Source organism: Elaeis guineensis, chromosome 8 (genome assembly GCF_000442705.2).
Source record: "Elaeis guineensis isolate ETL-2024a chromosome 8, EG11, whole genome shotgun sequence".
Classification (NCBI taxonomy): Eukaryota; Viridiplantae; Streptophyta; class Magnoliopsida; order Arecales; family Arecaceae; genus Elaeis; species Elaeis guineensis.
Genome location: NC_026000.2, coordinates 10,483,936 through 10,502,567, shown reverse-complemented (window position 1 = coordinate 10,502,567; position 18,632 = coordinate 10,483,936).

Genomic DNA, 18,632 nt, shown 5'->3' with positions numbered 1-18,632 from the left:
GCTGTACTATGTAAATTAGGCTGGGTGGCCCCAAGCCTCCCATATTCCTCCCAAAAAAAAAAAAGGGTCATTGCAATCCAAAACGTTTCCCAACCCCCAATAACACGCGACCAAAAACACGGCATCTGTCAAGATAAACCACCGCGAGGTGCTCGGGAGCGAAGGCGTACAGAGCGAGGGGGCTGCATTGAGGTCGTCGTGCGACCCAAGAAGCTCTGGGTGAGGAGTTGGGAGGTGCGCGGGTGGGAGCAGCCAGCAGGCACAGGTACCAGACCGCAGTTTCCTTAAAATGCTACGTCATAGCCTGCAGTAAATACTTCGTTATTCAAGCCTGAAATGTTGAGAGAACGAGATAAATGTAATTTTCCTCTTCTTTAAAACTGACTTTTTTTCCTCTCTTTTCATTCTTGAGGCTTGATTTAGATTATTTATTTTACATGTTGTTGGGATATACCGACCGACTTCTTTCACGTCGACTCATCTTCGGACATGCCTGATCGATGTCCGACTCTACCGACCGTACCAACCGACGACTGTCGACACTGTCCGACCGAAAGTATGTCGGTCGGACGGATCCATCCTATTCCCGACTAGCCGAACGGCGGAGTCCGACTCTACCGACTCACTATCAGACGGGGGTGGTGCCCGATGTCCGATTCCCGCAATGTACCAGATCAGCCGACGGTGTCCCTGGGTCTTCACCCGACGTCCTGCAACCAAATGCCGATGTATGGTCGGTTGGCTCCCCCAAATGCCGTACGACTGCTGTGGGCCGTCGTCCTGACAAGGGCGTGCGGCATAGCCGCCCTGGGGCATTGTCCTGCCAAGGACATAGATTAATCCCAATGATTTGACAGCCCACGGCGATTTGACAGTCCGTGGCGACTCTGACAGCCTCCGGCAATTTGACAACTCCCCTAGCTGTCTGCGCCATTAATGGCGGCACCATGCCGCGCTCTACTATAAAATGGGGAAGGCAACAGTGCTGCAGGGAGGTTCCTTTCGAAACTCCTCTCTCTCTCTCGCTGAGTCCCCCTGATTCTTTTCTACTGTTGCCTAGTCTCCTCTCTGACTTGATCGTCGGAGGGTCCCTGCCGGAGACATCTCCGGTCAGTGCGGACTTTCCTTGCAGGTACTCGTTCTCGGCGATCAGGCGACGAGGGGATTGGCCGCAACAGGTTTGGCGCGCCAGGAAGGGGTGTCACGACCTCCACAGAGCTTGAAAAATCCTTTTGAAATGACAAGAATCAGGGCTCAGCGATCGAGGGCCACCGGATCGGCGAGGCATTCTTCCCGCCGGGAAGAGGCCTCTCCTCCACCCTCCATGGCGGAGCCCAGCTCTCCGCATCCTGTGGTGACCACGGAGGCGCAAATCGCGGTGATTGTGCGGCAGATGACTGTGCTGACGGATGCAGTCAAGAGCCTACAACAACAACCAACCCGGTTGCCGCACTCGCCGGTGGGACAACCGGCGGCACACCCGATGCCCTCCAGGAGCAGCCGTCGACGCCCGCGTCGGTCTCCGTCTCCTCCTCAGGAGCAGCCGTCACAGCACTCCCACCGAGAGGGGGAGAGGCAGCCACAGCATGATACCCACCGGTCCCGACGACCCTCTTCTTCCCAGCTGGAACGAGTGAGGAAGGAGAAGCGGCCGCGGACACCGTCTGCCTCCCTCTCAGATTCGTCGGGAGACTCAACCCCCGGGGTCTCCCAGCACCGACGGGCCAACGACTACGAACGTAGGTTCAAAGAAATCGACCGTCGGCTTGCCCAGCTTCAGGTGGACGGACAGAAATCCTCGAACGATGTCAACTTCCAGACCGTCCAACCTCTCTTCCGACTCATTCTCGACGAGCCGATTCCTAGTCAGTTCAAGATGCCTCATGTGGAGCCCAACGATGGCTCCACCGATCCGGTTGACCATTTGGAGAGCTACAAGGTTCTCATGACGATTCAAGGGGCAACCGATGTCTTTCTCTGCATCGGCTTCCCCGCCACACTTCGCAAGGCCGCCAGGGCCTGGTACTCCGACCTCCGTTCAGGAAGCATCCACTCCTTCGGACAGCTCGAACATGCTTTCATGGCCTATTTCAGTACTAGTCGGAAGCCGCCACGAACCTCGGACAGCCTTTTTTCCCTCAAGCAGGGAGAAAACGAGACGCTCCGATACTTCGTGACGCGATTCAATGCAGCTACGCTTGAGGTTCGGGACCTCAACGAAGACATGGCTATTTCAGCCATGAAGAGGGGGCTAAGGGGGTCCCGATTTACATACTCTTTGGACAAGACCCTCCCTCGAACATACGCCGAACTGCTGGAGCGCGCGTACAAATACATGCGCACAGACGAAGGAGCTTCCGACCGGTGCCTGACTGAGAGCAAGGGCCCGAAGGAGAAGCGAAGGAAAGGTCGGGCTCCTGCCGAGCCTAGTAGGCCCCCGACCGATAAACAGGCCTCACCCCAGCGACGGAGCCCGAGATCGCCTCGACGGTGGAGTCTGAGGCCGATGCGTCCTAGGTATGACTCCTATACTCCTCTCTCTGCTCCTCGTGCGTAGATTTTGATGGAGATCGAAGGGGAAGAATATCTGCGACGGCCTCCACCTTTGAAGGCAAAGGGCCTCGACCGGCGAAAGTATTGTCGATTTCATCGGGGCCACGGCCACAACACCGAGCAGTGCATCCAACTTAAGGATGAAATCGAGGCCCTCATACGTCGAGGGTATCTCAGAAAATTTTGAAGGAAACCGCCGACTCGACCCGTCCCCGACCGACGACCCCAACCGACTGAGGAGGCAGTGAACAATCAGCCCACGATCGGGGTCATCAACATGATCTCCAAATGACTGGACAGGGGGACGACTGCTGGAGGGGAGTCAACGAAGAAGCTGTGCCAAGATGATGTAATCACTTTTACAGATGAAGATGCTTGGAGAATCCAAACTCCCCATGACGACACTGTTGTTGTCTCGGCAACAATAGCAAATTATGATGTAAGAAGGATCTTTGTTGATAATGAAAGTTCGACTAATATTTTGTTTTACTCGACCTTCTCTCGAATGCGACTATCGGCTGATCGGCTCGAGAGAGTCTCCACGCCCCTGGTGGGTTTCGTCGGGGAAGCTGTCACAGTGGAAGGAGAAATTACTCTTCCCGTAACAGCTGAAACCGGACCTCGACAAAGCACCATCCACCTAACCTTCGCAGTCGTCCAAGTACCTTCGGCCTACAACGCCATACTTGAAAAACCCGGACTAAACACCCTCAGGACAATAGTCTCGACCTACCACCTGCTGGTTCGGTTTCCGACCGAGAACGGAGTCAGGGAGATGCGCGGGGATCAACAGCTCGCTCGACGATGCTTCCAAATCTCTGCTCGAAGTAACGAAGCGAAGGACCCCCTGACGATCGACAGGTTGGACCAGCGGGGAGAGGAAGAACGGGGTGAACCGACCGAACAGCTGGTTTCCATCCCGATAGCGGAGAATCCCGTGTGAGTGGTCTGGGTCGGATCCCAATTATCCGACCCTGAGCAATGACAGCTAGTAGAGCTGCTGAAGGCCAATGCCGACGTATTCGCTTGGTCGGCAGCAGATATGTCCGGCATCCCCCCGGAGATGGTGACTCACCGACTCAACATCGACCCTGGAATGAGGCCTGTGAGGCAGAAGAAGCGGTCTTTTGCTCCTGAAAGACAGAAGGCCATCGACGAGGAAGTAGACAAGCTACTCGAGGCGGGCTTCATCAGAGAAACCATGTACCCCGATTAGCTCGCCAATGTTGCCATGGTGAAAAAAGCCAAGGGAGGTGGAGGATCCGCATCGACTATACCGACCTAAATCATGCCTGCCCGAAGGATAGCTTTCCACTTCTGAAAATCGACCAACTGGTAGATGCGACGTCCGACCATCGACTGCTCAGCTTCATGGATGCCTTTGTCGGATACAATCAGATTCGGATGGCGTCCGAAGATGAGGAGCACACAGCCTTCGTGACTGCCAAGGACTTTTACTGCTACAGGATAATACCCTTCGGACTGAAAAATATCGGGGCCACCTACCAGCGACTCATCAATAAGGTCTTCAAAGATCAAATCAGACGCAACATGGAGGTGTACGTGGATGACATGCTGGTGAAGAGCGCGCAGACCTCAGATCATGTCCAAGATCTCGAAGAGACTTTTTGCACTCTTCGACAATATCGGATGAGGTTAAATCCGACTAAGTGCGCCTTCGGGGTGACTTCGGAGAAGTTTCTCGGGTTTCTCATTTCTCAATGAAGAATTGAGGCTAATCCTGAGAAGATAAAGGCAATCATCGACATGTGGCATCCGGACACCAAAAAGGAGGTACAACAGCTTAACGGAAGGATTATCGCGCTCAGCCGATTCATCTCTCGGTCGGTAGAGAGATGCCTCCCATTCTTCAAAACTCTGAGGCAGGCGAAGGACTTCTCTTGGCCGGACGAGTGCCGGCAGGCCTTCGAGGATCTGAAAAGATATCTAACCTCCCCACCGCTGCTTGTAAAGCTGGAAGTCGGAGAAACGTTGTACCTCTACTTGGCAACCTCCCCAGAGGCGGTTAGCTCGGTGCTCGTCTGGGAGAATGAGAGCCGAATTCACCAACCCGTATACTACACCAGCAAAGTACTCCACGAAGTTGAAGCTCGATACTCAAAGATAGAGAAAATGATATTCACCTTGATCGTGTCTGCACAATGACTCCGTCCGTATTTTCAAGCGCACACTATCGTGGTCCTCACCGACCAGCCCTTGAGGGCGATTTTACGTCGCCCCGATACATCGGGACGACTGGCAAAGTGGGCGGTGAGGCTGAGTGAGTTTGACATTCAGTACCAACCACGATCTGCCTTGAAAGCCCAGGTCTTGGCCGACTTTATTGTGGAGTGCCCGACAACCGACCAAGGATCGGAAGGCGGGAGCTTCGAAGAAGCTGCAATCTTCGAACCCAACCTCGGGTCTACCTGGGTGTTGCACATCGACGGAGCTTCCAACGCTCGAGGGAGCGGGGCCGGATTCCTGCTCACCAACTCAGAGAGAGTGGTTACCGAGTACGCCCTCCAGTTTGACTTCAAAGCCTCCAATAACCAAGCCGAGTATGAAGCACTCCTCGCTGGCTTGAGAGTAGTGAAGGAGCTCGAGATCAACAGCCTCAGAGTCTTCTCTGACTCCCAGCTGATCGTGAGACAAGTCAAAGGCGAATTTGAGGTGCGAGACCCAACCATGACAAAATATCTCCAGAAGGTGAGAGATCTCGTGGCACACCTCAAGTATTTCGAGATCTCTGACATTTTTAGATCGGAGAACGCTCGGGCCGATGCACTCTCCAGGATTGCGACATCAGCCTACGATGGCTTGGGTCGGATATTTGTGGAGGGTCTCGAGCAGCCAAGCATCGACAGGGTCGAGAAGGTGCTACAACTGACGATCGAGTCGAACTGGATGGATCTGATCGTTCAGTATCTGACCGACAGAACCAGCTCTGAAGACCCCACGGAAGCCAAACGACTCCGATGGGCGGCCTCCCAATACGTAATGATGGATGACCGACTCTACAAAAGGTCATTCTCCCTTTCCTTGCTGAGGTACCTGGGACCAACTGACGTAGACTACGCACTCAGAGAAGTACATGAAGGGATCTGTGAAAATCACTTGGGGGCAAATCTTTGGCCTACAAAGTCCTACGGCAGGGTTACTACTGGCCCACCATGAGAAAGGATGCGGCTGAGTTGGTTCGGAGGTGTGAACCATGTCAGAGGTACGCTAACATACAACACCGACCAGCCAGCCAAATCACTCCCATTGTCGCCCTGTGGCCCTTCGCCCAGTGGGGAATCGACATACTCGGTCCTTTCCCTCCGGTGTCTGGTCAAAGGAAGTTCATAGTCATCACAATTGACTACTTCACTAAGTGGGTAGAAGCCGAACCTCTGGCATAAATCACCAAGCGAAAGATGAAAGACTTCGTCCAGAAGTCCATCATCTTCAGGTTCGGGCTACCGCACACTATTATCACCAACAATAGACGATAATTCGACAACTGAAACTTTTGGGAGTTCTGTGCAAGATTTCATATCACGCACAGGTTGACCTCGATCGGGCACCCACAGTCCAACGGTGAGGTCGAGGCAACCAACCGAACTATCCTGCATGGACTAAAGACCCGACTGAATGAAGCCAAAGACCTCTGGGTCGAGGAATTGAATTCCGTCCTATGGGCATACCGAACGATACCCCGTGTCCCGATCGAAGAATCTCCTTTCAGCTTGGCCTATGGGACGGAGGCGATGATCCCGCTCGAGATCGAGTTACCATCGACTAGAGTCGAGCAGTACCGCGAGCCGGGCAACTCTGAGTGTCGGAGAGCCGACTTAGACCTTCTACTCGAACTCCGGTGCGAGGCTCAACTCCGCATGGCTTCCTACCGACAGAGAGTGGCCCGATACTACAACGCTAAGGTTAAGCCGAAGCTTTTCAGGCCTGGAGACCTGGTCTTAAGAAAGGCAGAAGTTTCGAAGCCACTAGATCGAGAAAAATTAGCTCCAAACTGGGAAGGGCCCTACAAGATAGCGGACATCTGCAGGTCGGGAGCCTACCGACTGGAGACTCTAGAAGGAACGCCCATTCCTCGGACTTGAAATACCGACAACCTGAGATTGTACTATCAGTGAACCCTGTGTACCCTTGTTCGGAATACAAACTCAGCTTCAAAACTTCAGAGTCTAGAATCTCAGCTCTCCAACTGTGCGTCGGCGCTCGCTAGTAGTACGAGCCCCGACGCCATGACTTGGGCCCAACATTCCATTGAGAATCTGCAGCCCAATCGCCGACGATGCATCGGACTCTTATAGCGACCGATATATCTACGTCGGTGGAAGGCTGATGATGGCGATGAAAAACCCCCCTAAGTTGAAACCATGCCCCTTTCGCAGCCAGCTCCCGAGCAAGGCGACTGGCTAACTTGCCGACTTGACTCTGGCCAAGAAAGGCAAAACACCAACGTGACCAACGTCACATTCGCGACATACCGATCAGGTCACGACCGGTCGAAGGGTATTCAGCTTACCATCGTTTATCGCACGTCACGACGCATACGCCCGATAAAGAACTGGGCAATGGATGACCGACTTGTCATCAACCAAATGAGTCGGACACTATTCAACTATCAGACTCTACAAGATGATCGGATCGAAGAGCTACGCTCGAAGGACGGTCAACACCCGACTCGGCATACACGCCCGACTCAGGTCTGGGCAACGGGCACTTGACTTAAACTCTCGATTGTCGGGTCATACGACAGTCGGGAGGCCGATCTAAAATCGAAGCTCGCTCTGCCTTTACCATGGCGCGCGCTACCGACTGTTCCGGCTAGTTACCTGGGATCTTACCGAACGTCCTAGCTAGGTACGTCGGGCCTACGACTTATACGCTCGAGGGCGTTTCGGTGAAACATACATTCCAAGATGCATTTTAGGATACGTAAAGAAAGAGAGAAAGTTAAAAAGTTTTCAATTTCATTCAAGTATGAACTAAATTTACAAAATTGGGCCGAAGCCCGACTACAAGTACACCAAGTAAGAACAAAAACAAAAACAAAGAATGTTCCGACTACTCGTCGGAGTCGGCTTCCTCTATCGGGTGAAGTCCGGGGGCGATCGACGTGTCCACTTGGGCCGAACTAGCATCGGGGGTCGGAGCCGCCTCACCTTCGGCAACCTGGTCTACGACGACTTCCTCCACGGCAGTGTGATCTCCCGACAACGGATCGGCCACTTCTTCCGTGACTTAGTCTTCCGATCCTGGGGGAACGACGCTGCTGAGATCGACCTCCAGATACAGACCTTGGACTGCGCCCCGAGCATCCTCGTACCCCACTCAGTACGAGATGAAGCCGCTCTCCAAGAGCTCCTCCCGATATTCGTCGGAGCCGCGAAAGTTCTCCACGGCCCAACTCATTGCCTCTCTCGCCGACTCTGCCTCCGCCCTCGCTATGTCTGCATCGGCTTGAGCGGTGGACAAATTTCCTCGGCCTTGGCGAGATTTCCCAAACTTATCCGGAGCTGCTCGTGTTTGGCTTTAAGTTCACCGACGTAGTCATCCCGCTCGCGATGCAGCCGGCGAACAGTGCGAGACTTTCGTTTGGCTTCCTCGCGAGCCGACTGCAGCTCGGCCCCCGAGGCAGCTAGGGTATCGGTCAGGCGGGAGGTCTCCTCGGTAAGGCGGGAGATCTCCTCTTCAAGCCGGGCCTCACGGTCGACTGACTGCTTCAGCTGATCGACCATCATCATCTTCTTGGCCTCGACGGCCGTGGCCCTATCCTTCCAAGCCGCCTGGAGATCGCCGAACCTCCGATATCCGACCTCCAGCTCGGACATATTGTAGATTAGCTGCAAATAATGGGCCGACCGTCAGAAGACCGAACTGATAAAAAGCAACGACGAAAATGAAAAGTTAAGGAGAGAAGCTTACCCGGATCATGGTCGGGTAGAAGGAGGAGAGCATGTCAGATACCCACTGATTCTTCTTGATCTCATGGTCGGCCGGAAGGATTGTCTCCTGGCATAACCTCCTGGCCAAATCATGGTTGGCCAGGGCTGATGCTCCTTCGGGAAGCTGGGCATCGGACGACTCGCCGCGGTCGGCCGACCTTCTATCATCGTCTGGCACCATCGGGGCCTTCTCTCGTTCGGACACCCAGGCCCTGACGTCAGAAAGAGAGGGGAGGCTCGAGCCCGACTGGGTCCCTCCCGAGGCTGCGACGGCCGTCGATGCAGGTCGTTCGGGCTCGCGAGTCTCTGCCCGAACCTCTTCAGTCGGTTGTGCGGCCGGCACATCTTCGGCTGCTCCCTCGACCGCCCGTTCCTCGGATGGGGCTTCGAGAGGCACCGTCGGCACCGACAGCGCAATGATCGGCTCACAGTTCGACGCTCGTTCGGAGTCGGACTGCGCTCCCGTCACCGCAGGCTCGCTCGGCGGTGCTACCTGAGGCCTCTTGGGAGGCTGCGATGGTTCGGCTCCGTGCGCCGGCCTCTTCCATGTCGCATGTTGCCGAACGTCGGCTTCCGTCAGCCTCACCCTCGGTGGCATGCCTGCAATTTCAACAGAGGATCAGCACCAGCCCAAAGAAAAAAGAAGAAGAAGAAGAAAAACAGACCTAGATGAGGAACCGAGCTCAGACCGGCATCATACAGAGCTTGCTCGATGACAAGCTCCCTCTGCTTCGGCATCGAGATGTCCTTCAAACAGTGAAAATCCTCTCGATCCCCATCCTCCACCCGACTGTTCTCATTCGGCTGAGTCTGGGGGTTCCCCCAGCGGGAAGAAAACCCCCAAGAAAGTGGAGAAGAAGCAAAGAAGAACTGGTTCTTCCATCCATGGATTGATGATGGAAGACCAGTGATGAAGGAAAGACCCTTCCGAGGGTTGAAAAATCACCACCCTCGGGCTTTAGGGTGGGGTCGAAAAATAAAAAATACTCGGAAGAAAAAAATACGAGGATTGGTCGGCAAAAACCGACACAACAAAACAAAACTGACTATCAGCCGGACTGAGTTCGGTGCCAGTTGCACCGGACAAAGTCCGTAATAGTCCAGTATGTTCCGGACGAACTCCAAAATCGGGAAGCGAAGACCGGCCCGGAGGTCCTCGACGTAGAAAGCCACCTGGCCCGGAGGCGGGTTATTAACCCGACCATCGACTCCAGGGGCGAACAGCCGAAACTGCTCCAAGATGCAATACTGCTCCCTGAGCCGATCGACGTTCGGCCCCGAAAGTGAAGAAACCTCCACTTTCGGGGTCGATCGAGAATCGTCGGTCGGGTTCCCCGACCGACTTCCTCATGGGGAGGTCCTGGCCATGACGCTAGAACCAAGGTCGAAGGATGAAGAAGAAGAAAAAATAAAATTCCAAGGAAGCAGAGAGAAAATGAGAAGACAAAGACGAAGGCTCCTGAAAAACTTTCTAAGGAGGGAGGCGGGGACAACTACCTGAGACAAAAGGGGACCACTCGACCAGAGTCTCGACAACAAGGCTACGAAAAGTGAAGTTTTGGATGCAGGTGGCCCTATATATATAGTGCCCCTCGACGACTGGGATGAGAGCATGCCCAATGAGGGTCTCCTAGATCGTGACACGTGGCGATATCTGGGCCTTCCTCGATCCGACGGTTCGACGCACCTGCCCCAGATCAGTCCACGTCGCCTTCATCCGTCTGAATGGGTTCGGCCCAATGGCCCCCTGCCACGAGGCGGAAAAATCATGGCGGTTTGTGTTCTCGAAGAGATGGCGGAAACGGCGGTTTCTGTTCCCGATGGGATGTCTGACACCAATAGGACGTCTGACACCGATGGGACGTCTGACGTTGGACCGTTCATTGGTACGGTCGTCAGAGTCGGAGCATGATGCGATTGGTATCCACTCGTTTCGCCCGAAGCCGTCGCCCATGCGAAGACGCTGGCCAGCACGACATCCGACTCAGGAGTGGGGGGAGGAAACTGTTGGGATATACCGACCGACCCTTTCACGCCGACTCACCCTCAGGCCTGCTTGACCGACGTCTGACTCTACCGACCGCACCAACTGATGACTGTCGACATTGTCCGATCGAAAGTATGTCGGTCGGACGGACCCATCCTATTCCCGACTAGCCGAACGGCGGAGCCCGACTCTACCGACTCACTGTCAGGCGGGGGTGGTGGCCGATGTCGGATTCCCGCAATGCGCCAGATCAGCCGACGATGTCCCTGGATCTTCACCCGACGTCCCGCAATCAAATGCCGATGTATGGTCAGTCGGCTCCCCCAAACGCCGTACGACTGCTGTGGGCCACCGTCCTGACAAGGACGTGTGGCATAGCCACCCTGGGGCATTGTCCTACCAAAGACATAGATTAATCCCAGCGATTTAACAGCTCACGGTGACTTGACAGTCCGCGGTGACTCTGACAGCCTCCGACGATTTGACAACTCCCCCAGCTGTCTGCACCATTAATGGCAGCACCACGTCGCGCTCTACTATAAAACGGAGAAGGCAACAGTGCTGCAGGAAGGTTCCTTTCGAAACCCCTCTCTCTCTTGCTGAGTCCTCCTAATTCTTTTCTACTGTTGCCTAGTCTCCTCTCTGACTTGACCATCGAAGGATCCCCGTCGGAGACATCTCCGGTTAGTGCGGACTTTCTTTATAGGTGCTCGTTTTCGGTGACCAAGCGACGAGGGAATTGGCCGCAACACATGTGTTGGATTCGTGGAGTCAAGCCAACATTTTACAATCAGTTCACCACTTATTTTTAATTGTTTGTCTGCATTAGATTAATAAATTTTATTATGAAGATTTAGTCTCACATCGATTGTGAGTAAGAGGTACTCTATCTTATATAAGATAGAAATTTCTCTTCTCTCCTCTCTTAAGAGGTATCTTTTAGGTCAAATTCTAGGAGACAAAAATACGGGATCCAAGAGCCGCAAATATACCACCTACATCCTAAAGGCATCTTCTGGGCCAAAGCCCAATATGTTGGCAGCTTGGGGGGAACTTTTTGTTTGTTTCTTAGATAAATTTAAATAAATTTAAATCAAGATGGGTTAGGTAAATTGGATGAATTAGGTTAAGATAGATTGAACTAACTAAGATATTTGGATGAAAATAAGTAAAACAAGCAATATATAAATTCTTAAAATCTAGAAATTGTAAATTGCCATGGTTAAGATTTGATTAAAATAAAATACACGTGCAGATTTTTGCATTTTTTCTATATTTGTCATGAAAAATTGATCCATCACTTCATTTTTAATCAAAAAGAAGAAGAAGAATCTCTATTCTTGCCAAATTTTGCTCCACCTTATCAACTTAAATGTCTCTAAAAAGTTCCTACATATTTATCAAGAAATTCTTTAAGAAAATCTTATTCTTTTGAATTCAAAAATAATCATTCTTGATTTATTTTTATTACAATACCTTACTAATTTATCGTATACTCTAAATTTATTAATAAATGAACCTCCACCGTCCTTCTCCTTAAATTAAAAAATTTGAAAATAATTTTATTTTAAAATTTTTGATGTTAGAATAGTCCCAGATATGAAGAGAAAAAAAGCATAATTCAATTCAAAGTATCGACGTAGCCCTAAATAACATGAGAGATAAAGCAAAAATCTCATTTATTTATTGGGATTACATGGAAGGTTTAATCATGTATTAAATAAATAATCTGAAATGGAACATCTAATATAAACAATTAAGTTTAAAATACAATGACTTAAAGATTTAGGTTCAGTTGGGAACTACATGTATATCAAGTTCTTCCGGTGTTAAAACTCTCCATCCCCTGATAAGTGGCATTAAAGTATTATGCTAGTGCGTTTCAGCACCAACAGTCATGCTTGGGAAGCTTTTTGATTCTTAATATTATATTCAATGTTGGGACTCACAACGTTGACTCATTGTTACATCATTAAGAAATAATAAATTATTTTCTGCTCCTTGAAATCCGACCTTTTCCATCCACAAGTCATAATCCATGCGAAGACTAGGCGATTCTCACATTTAAACTTTGCTTAAATCCTCCAATTTTGAGAATATTCTAGAAGACATGATCTCAGCTATTAGATCGGCCTTTCCTCACTTAAAAATACCTCCATTGGGATATTAAAATTTTTTTAAAAAAAATCTTTGAGTTCTTTATATTTTTTTCCCTAAAAAAAAAAAAAGCCTCTTGGCCCCTTTTCTCTGTCAGACGCTTGGTATAAATAAAACCTTAGAGAAACCCTGCTGAGCTTAGATGTACAATACATATCAATGAAGTGCAAATAGTGTAAATATAGCCTCCCAGCCCAGATCCAACGCTTTTGTCCCCTCAAAGTCTCAGTTCTTGACGAGAAAAAAAAGGAAGGAGCTTCTAAGAAGATCTCTCTGTTATTTTCTCTTGGTGATTATTTGAACAAGAAATGTCAACATACTACCAAGGCTGATTGCATCCTTTTCAATACTTCAAGATTATAGCCGTTTGAAAGGATCTTCGGAGGATTTGCAAGGTTGTCATCTCATGGACCCATTTGGTCATCCACATGCATTCCTGACCACTATAAACACGGTTAATGCTTGCACGCTTCAGATCAAGTCTGAATTCCACGGTAATGGAGTCAGAAATCACTCGTCGTCGTGTCTCTTCGTTTAAAATAGTAGAGAAGACTTGACCTAAACCAGATAAAATATCTCTGACGAGAAGCTGAACTCTAACAGATTCATATTCCGGATTCAGATCATATAGAAAGTCCTGAACCCGTTCTTCTTCTAAATATTTCTGAAATCCATCAACATCGATGGAGCATTGTGGAACAAAAGTTCTATAATGATCAGCTTCAGACCAGAGACGTTTCAACTCGGTGGCATATTCAGTGATAGATAAATTTTCTTGACGAAGCTGACGTAATTGAGAATGGATCTCAAATGCTTGAGCAGAATTCTGCTTTTGTGAGAACATTTGGGCCACCGTCTCCCAGACTTCCTGTGCAGTCTCCAGCAGGTGCACACTTCTGACCACATTCGGTGTCATGGTATTTAGAAGAAATGCCAGAACAGCAGAGTTCTCCATTCTTCATTGAGCCATATCCTGCTTATTATTAGCAGGTTTTCTCTTTGTGCCGGTGAGATATCCCTCCAAACTTCGTCCTTGTACAAGTAAACGAGTGCTCCTCTCCCATTGTAAATATGTCGCTGGGCCATCAAGTTTTACAGCCACTTGAAGAGCATTCAGCGATCCACTATCTCTTGATGAATCCCCTGATCGAGTGGCAACTGTAATAAGCTGATCCAGTAGACCCTCAAGATCTTGCATAGTAATTGGATTGGCCATACAAACATAATACGAATGATAATCTCACTGACACACTATCAATGAATCACCAAACACACGAATCACCGGACACACCGTAACACACGAATCACCGGACACACCGTAACTGCAGGCTTCTTAAGTATCTAGCCATAAAAATTTTCTCTTTTTTTTATTTTTTATTTTTTTTTATTTTTGTTTTATTTTTATTTTATTTTTATTATTTTTATTATTTTTATTTTTATTTTTTTAATAAATTAAATAAAAGGTTGAAAGAAGGAACTGTGGTTTTATTTGTTACCGATTATGTATCCCGTGAAGCATGGGATTGTCGAGGGTGATGCCGTCGCTGGTGATGCCGTCGGCAAGGAAGGCGGTGGCTGGTGTCGGGGACTCGACCGTGAAAAGCTTTTGGTGGAGGCGTTGGAGGGATTTCGAGGCTGCGGTGGCGAGCTACGGATGGACTCGGCGGAAGCGGAGGCTTCGGAGGGATTTCGGCCGGGAAGAAAGAGGGCTGCAGTGGCTGGGAAGAAGGGGGTTGCGGATGGACTTGGCAGAGGGCAGCTCGTGGAAGGATCGGACAGCGGCGATGGTCCGATCGAGGACCGGGAGCGGGATGCCATGGTTGGTGATCTGGAAGAAACCCCATCGTGGGAGGCAGTGCGGACGAGATCGACGGGTCGATGGTGGGGATGATGGGCTCGACGGAGGCGGCCGGGGAGGACGGGAGCTGCAATGGCTGCGATGGCTGCGGCGGCAGCGGTTTGCTGTGAATCAGGAGGAAGGAGCGGTGGCGGCGATGGTGAAAATGAGGGTAGAGGCGGTATCAACAGTGGAGGGAAGAGAAGGGTTTTAAGAAGGGGGAGAAAAAAATGGAAGAGAAGGGTTTTAAGAAGGGGAAGAAAAAAATGGATCAGAACCTGAGTGTTCTGATACCATGATGAAAAAGAGAAGGAGATATTTATTTTTATTTTTTTCTTACCATCAAGAGTGCGTACAAGGACCTATAAATACAGATATGTAGATCCAAATATAGATAGAGAATAACAAGAATATGCCAGAGAATAATCAAGAATATGCTAAGGAATAAATTCCTAGACTTTTAATTGGATATTTTTTCAATTAAGTTCAATCCTTTCAACAGTATCTACTTCAATTTCATTTTACTAAAGATTACATTTTTTGCTTATTTTAGATATTTTTGCTTTTGATTTCTTTTTTATCGGAGCATCGTACTCTCAGCCTTCAAGTTGGTGCACAAAAATCTTTGCAAAAATCTCTATTATCATAAAACATACTTCCGGATTTGGACTCTATTCTGGAATTCGACTTTAATATATCATGATATTGAACTTATTCCGTTCTGAATGTGACACAATATTACACTTCAACTTTATTGTATTACACCAATGAAAGTATATATCTATATCTATATCTACTAGACCTAATCATGGACCGGAGTTGGGCTTAGAGAATGTCATATTTTATATAGACCGGGCCTAAAGCTTAATTACAAATAAATAGAATTTAGGCTTGAGGCCCAGTCCGTGATAAACTCTAATATCCATATCTCTATATGTAAAAGCCTTATATCCAACTTCCCTTATCGTCTCTCTCAATTCTCTTGAAATGCAGGTACATTGTCCATGCTAAGTAAACATAATAATTAATATACTTGTATTAGACACAAGCACAACTTGATAGGCACTGAAATTATCTTTATAATATAGTCATGAGGGCAAAAAAAAAAAATAAAAAATTGATAAGGCTTAAAAAGAGTTGCATTTTATGAATAGTGTATCCAGACTCTGTTTCAGTTCAAAAGATGTTTTTGTAAACGTGAAAATAAAACATTTTTTCCAGCAGAAGTATCACACCAAAAAAAAAAAATTAATGATACTCGCAATGTATTTATCATTTGGACCAAGAATTAGTTGAAGGGCAATTTTCAAAACAAACCCAATATTTGTTCACTTGTTAAGCATAATCCTCACCCTTTAACCACCAAGTCAGAGCAGTCAACCAAAGCGAGCCAATACCTCTCTCTACACTATCTATCTCAGTCGCAACACTGCAATCGCTATACCAATTCCATGATGATTAGGGATTGCCGAATAGATTAAGTGCTCGCACCCTGGTTGAGATAAGATTGTAACTGCAAGTAAGGATTGAAGAAAGAACAACGTTTTGGAAGGACTGCAGGTTGTGTGAAGCACCTTTGAAACACTTGTTCCCTCTCCTCTTCGCTCGCGGCTCAAGGAAGAACGGGTCAGTGGTCGAATTCTGTAATTGCCGCAATCATTCTTGGATATTTAGAGCCTCTACCAGCACTTCAAGGGAAGTTCAAGATCAGCGGAACCTTTTGAAATCCTTGCTCGCACCCATTAGACTAAACAATGTTGAAGACAAGATTGAGTGGAGCCTTGACTCTAGAGGAAACTTCTCTACTGCTTTCCTATGCAGGTTCATTAATTTGAGAGGCATAAAGTGCAAGTTTGTGCCTTCTCTATGGAGCGCCAGTGTCCCGCTCAAGGTGAAGTGCTTCTTATGGCTCTATTGGAGAGGTAGGATTAATACCCATCATGCTATAGGAACTAAACTTGGTCAGAACTTGGGGGGGTGTGTGTACTCTGTGAAAGCCCAACTGAAACGGTGGACCACCTATTTTCTGAGTGCCCCTTATTCAATTCATCGTGCAGAGCTTGGGGTTCTTCCTTGTCATAAAACCTTCGAAGGGCTCTGTTGAACTTGGACAAAGAGATTCTTCACTAAATCTGCTAGGCCTGTGATCCTCATGCTCATTGGGGCAATAACTTGGTGTTGCTGGAAGGAGAGAAATAATGGAATATTCCTAAATAAGCATGCTACCCTGTGCTCGGAGGCTTATGAATGCCTTCATTATTTTGACATTTGGTTCAATCTATGTGATGGTAGCTCTTTAGTGGAGCATGGAAAAATCTAGCACAAAATTAAAGTTGTCCCCGTTTTTCTTCAAAGCCTCTGAACGATTAATGTGGGTTTCAGATGCCACAGACATTTTCAGCTTATGTTATGCTCTCTCTCCCCACTGCAGTTTCTTTTGTATGCTGGTTTAGGAAAGCTCGGTGAAGTGGTGAGCCAGGTTACTTGGTGGTTTTCTGTCTTTTGTGCCTTCTTTGATTTCAACTCTTGCTTCCTTTGGGCTGTTGGTATACGGGTCAGTTACTGCCTGTCACGTTCTAAATTCTCTTAATCTGCTGTACTATGTAAATTAGGCCGGGTGGCCCCAAGCCTCCCATATTCCTCCCAAAAAAAAAAAAAAGGGTCATTGCAATCCAAAACGTTTCCCAACCCCCAATGACACGCGACCAAAAACACGGCACCTGTCAAGATAAACCACCGCGAGGTGCTCGGGAGCGAAGGCGTACAGAGCGAGGGGGCTGCATTGAGGTCGTCATGCGACCCAAGAAGCGCTGGGTGAGGAGTTGGGAGGTATGCGGGTGGGAGCAGCCAGCAGGCACAGGTACCAGACCGCAGTTTCCTTAAAACGCTACATCATAGCCTGCAGTAAATACTTCGTTATTCAAGCCTGAAATGTTGAGAGAACGGGATAAATGTAATTTTCCTCTTCTTTAAAACTGACTTTTTTTTCCTCTCTTTTCATTCTTGAGGCTTGATTTAGATTATTTGTTTTACATGTGTTGGATTCGGGCTATGTGGAGTCAAGCCAACATTTTACAATCAGTTCACCGTTTATTTTTAATTGTTTGTCTGTATTAGATTAATAAATTTTATTACGAAGATTTAGTCCCACGTCGATTGTGAGCTAAGAGGTATTCTATTTTATATAGGATAGAAATTTCTCTTCTCTCCGCTCTCAAGAGGTATCTTTTAGGCCAAAATCTAAGAGACAAAAATACGAGATTCGAGAGCCACAAATATACCAACCACATCCTAAAAGCATCTTCTGGGCCAAAGCCCAATATGTTGGCAGCTTGGGGAGAACTTTTTGTTTGTTTCTTAGATAAATTTAAATAAATTTAAATCAAGATGGGTTGGGTAAATTGGATGAATTAGGTTAAGATAGATTGAACTAACCAAGATATTTGGATGAAAATAAGTAAAACAAGCAATATATAAATTTTTAAAATCTAGAAATTGTAAATTGCCATGGTTAAGATTTGATAAAAATAAAATACACGTGCAAATTTTTGTATTTTTTTTATATTTGTCATGAAAAATTGATCTACCACTTCATTCCCAATCAAAAAGAGGAAGAAGAATCTCTATTCTTGCCAAATTTTGCTCCACCTTATCAACTTAAATGTCTCTAAAAAGTTCCTACATATTTATCATGAAATTCTTTAAGAAAATCTTATTCTTTTGAATTCAAAAATAATCATTCTTGATTTATTTTTATTACAACACCTTACTAATTTATCATATACTCTAAATTTATTAATAAATAAACCTCCACCGCCCTTCTCCTTGAATTGAAGAATTTGAAATCAATTTTATTTTAGAGTTCTCAATATTAGAATAGTCCTAGATACAAAGTGGGAAAAAGCATAATTCAATTCGAAGCATTGGCATAGCCCTATTTAACACGAGAGGTAAAGCAAGAATCTCATTTATTTGTTGGGATTACATGTAATGTTTAATCATATATTAAATAAATAATGTGAAATGGAACATCTAATATAAACAATTAAGTTCAAAATACAATGACTTAAAGATTTTAGGTTCAGTTGGGAACTACATGTATATCAAGTTCTTCCGGTGTTAAAACTCTCCATCCCCTGATGAG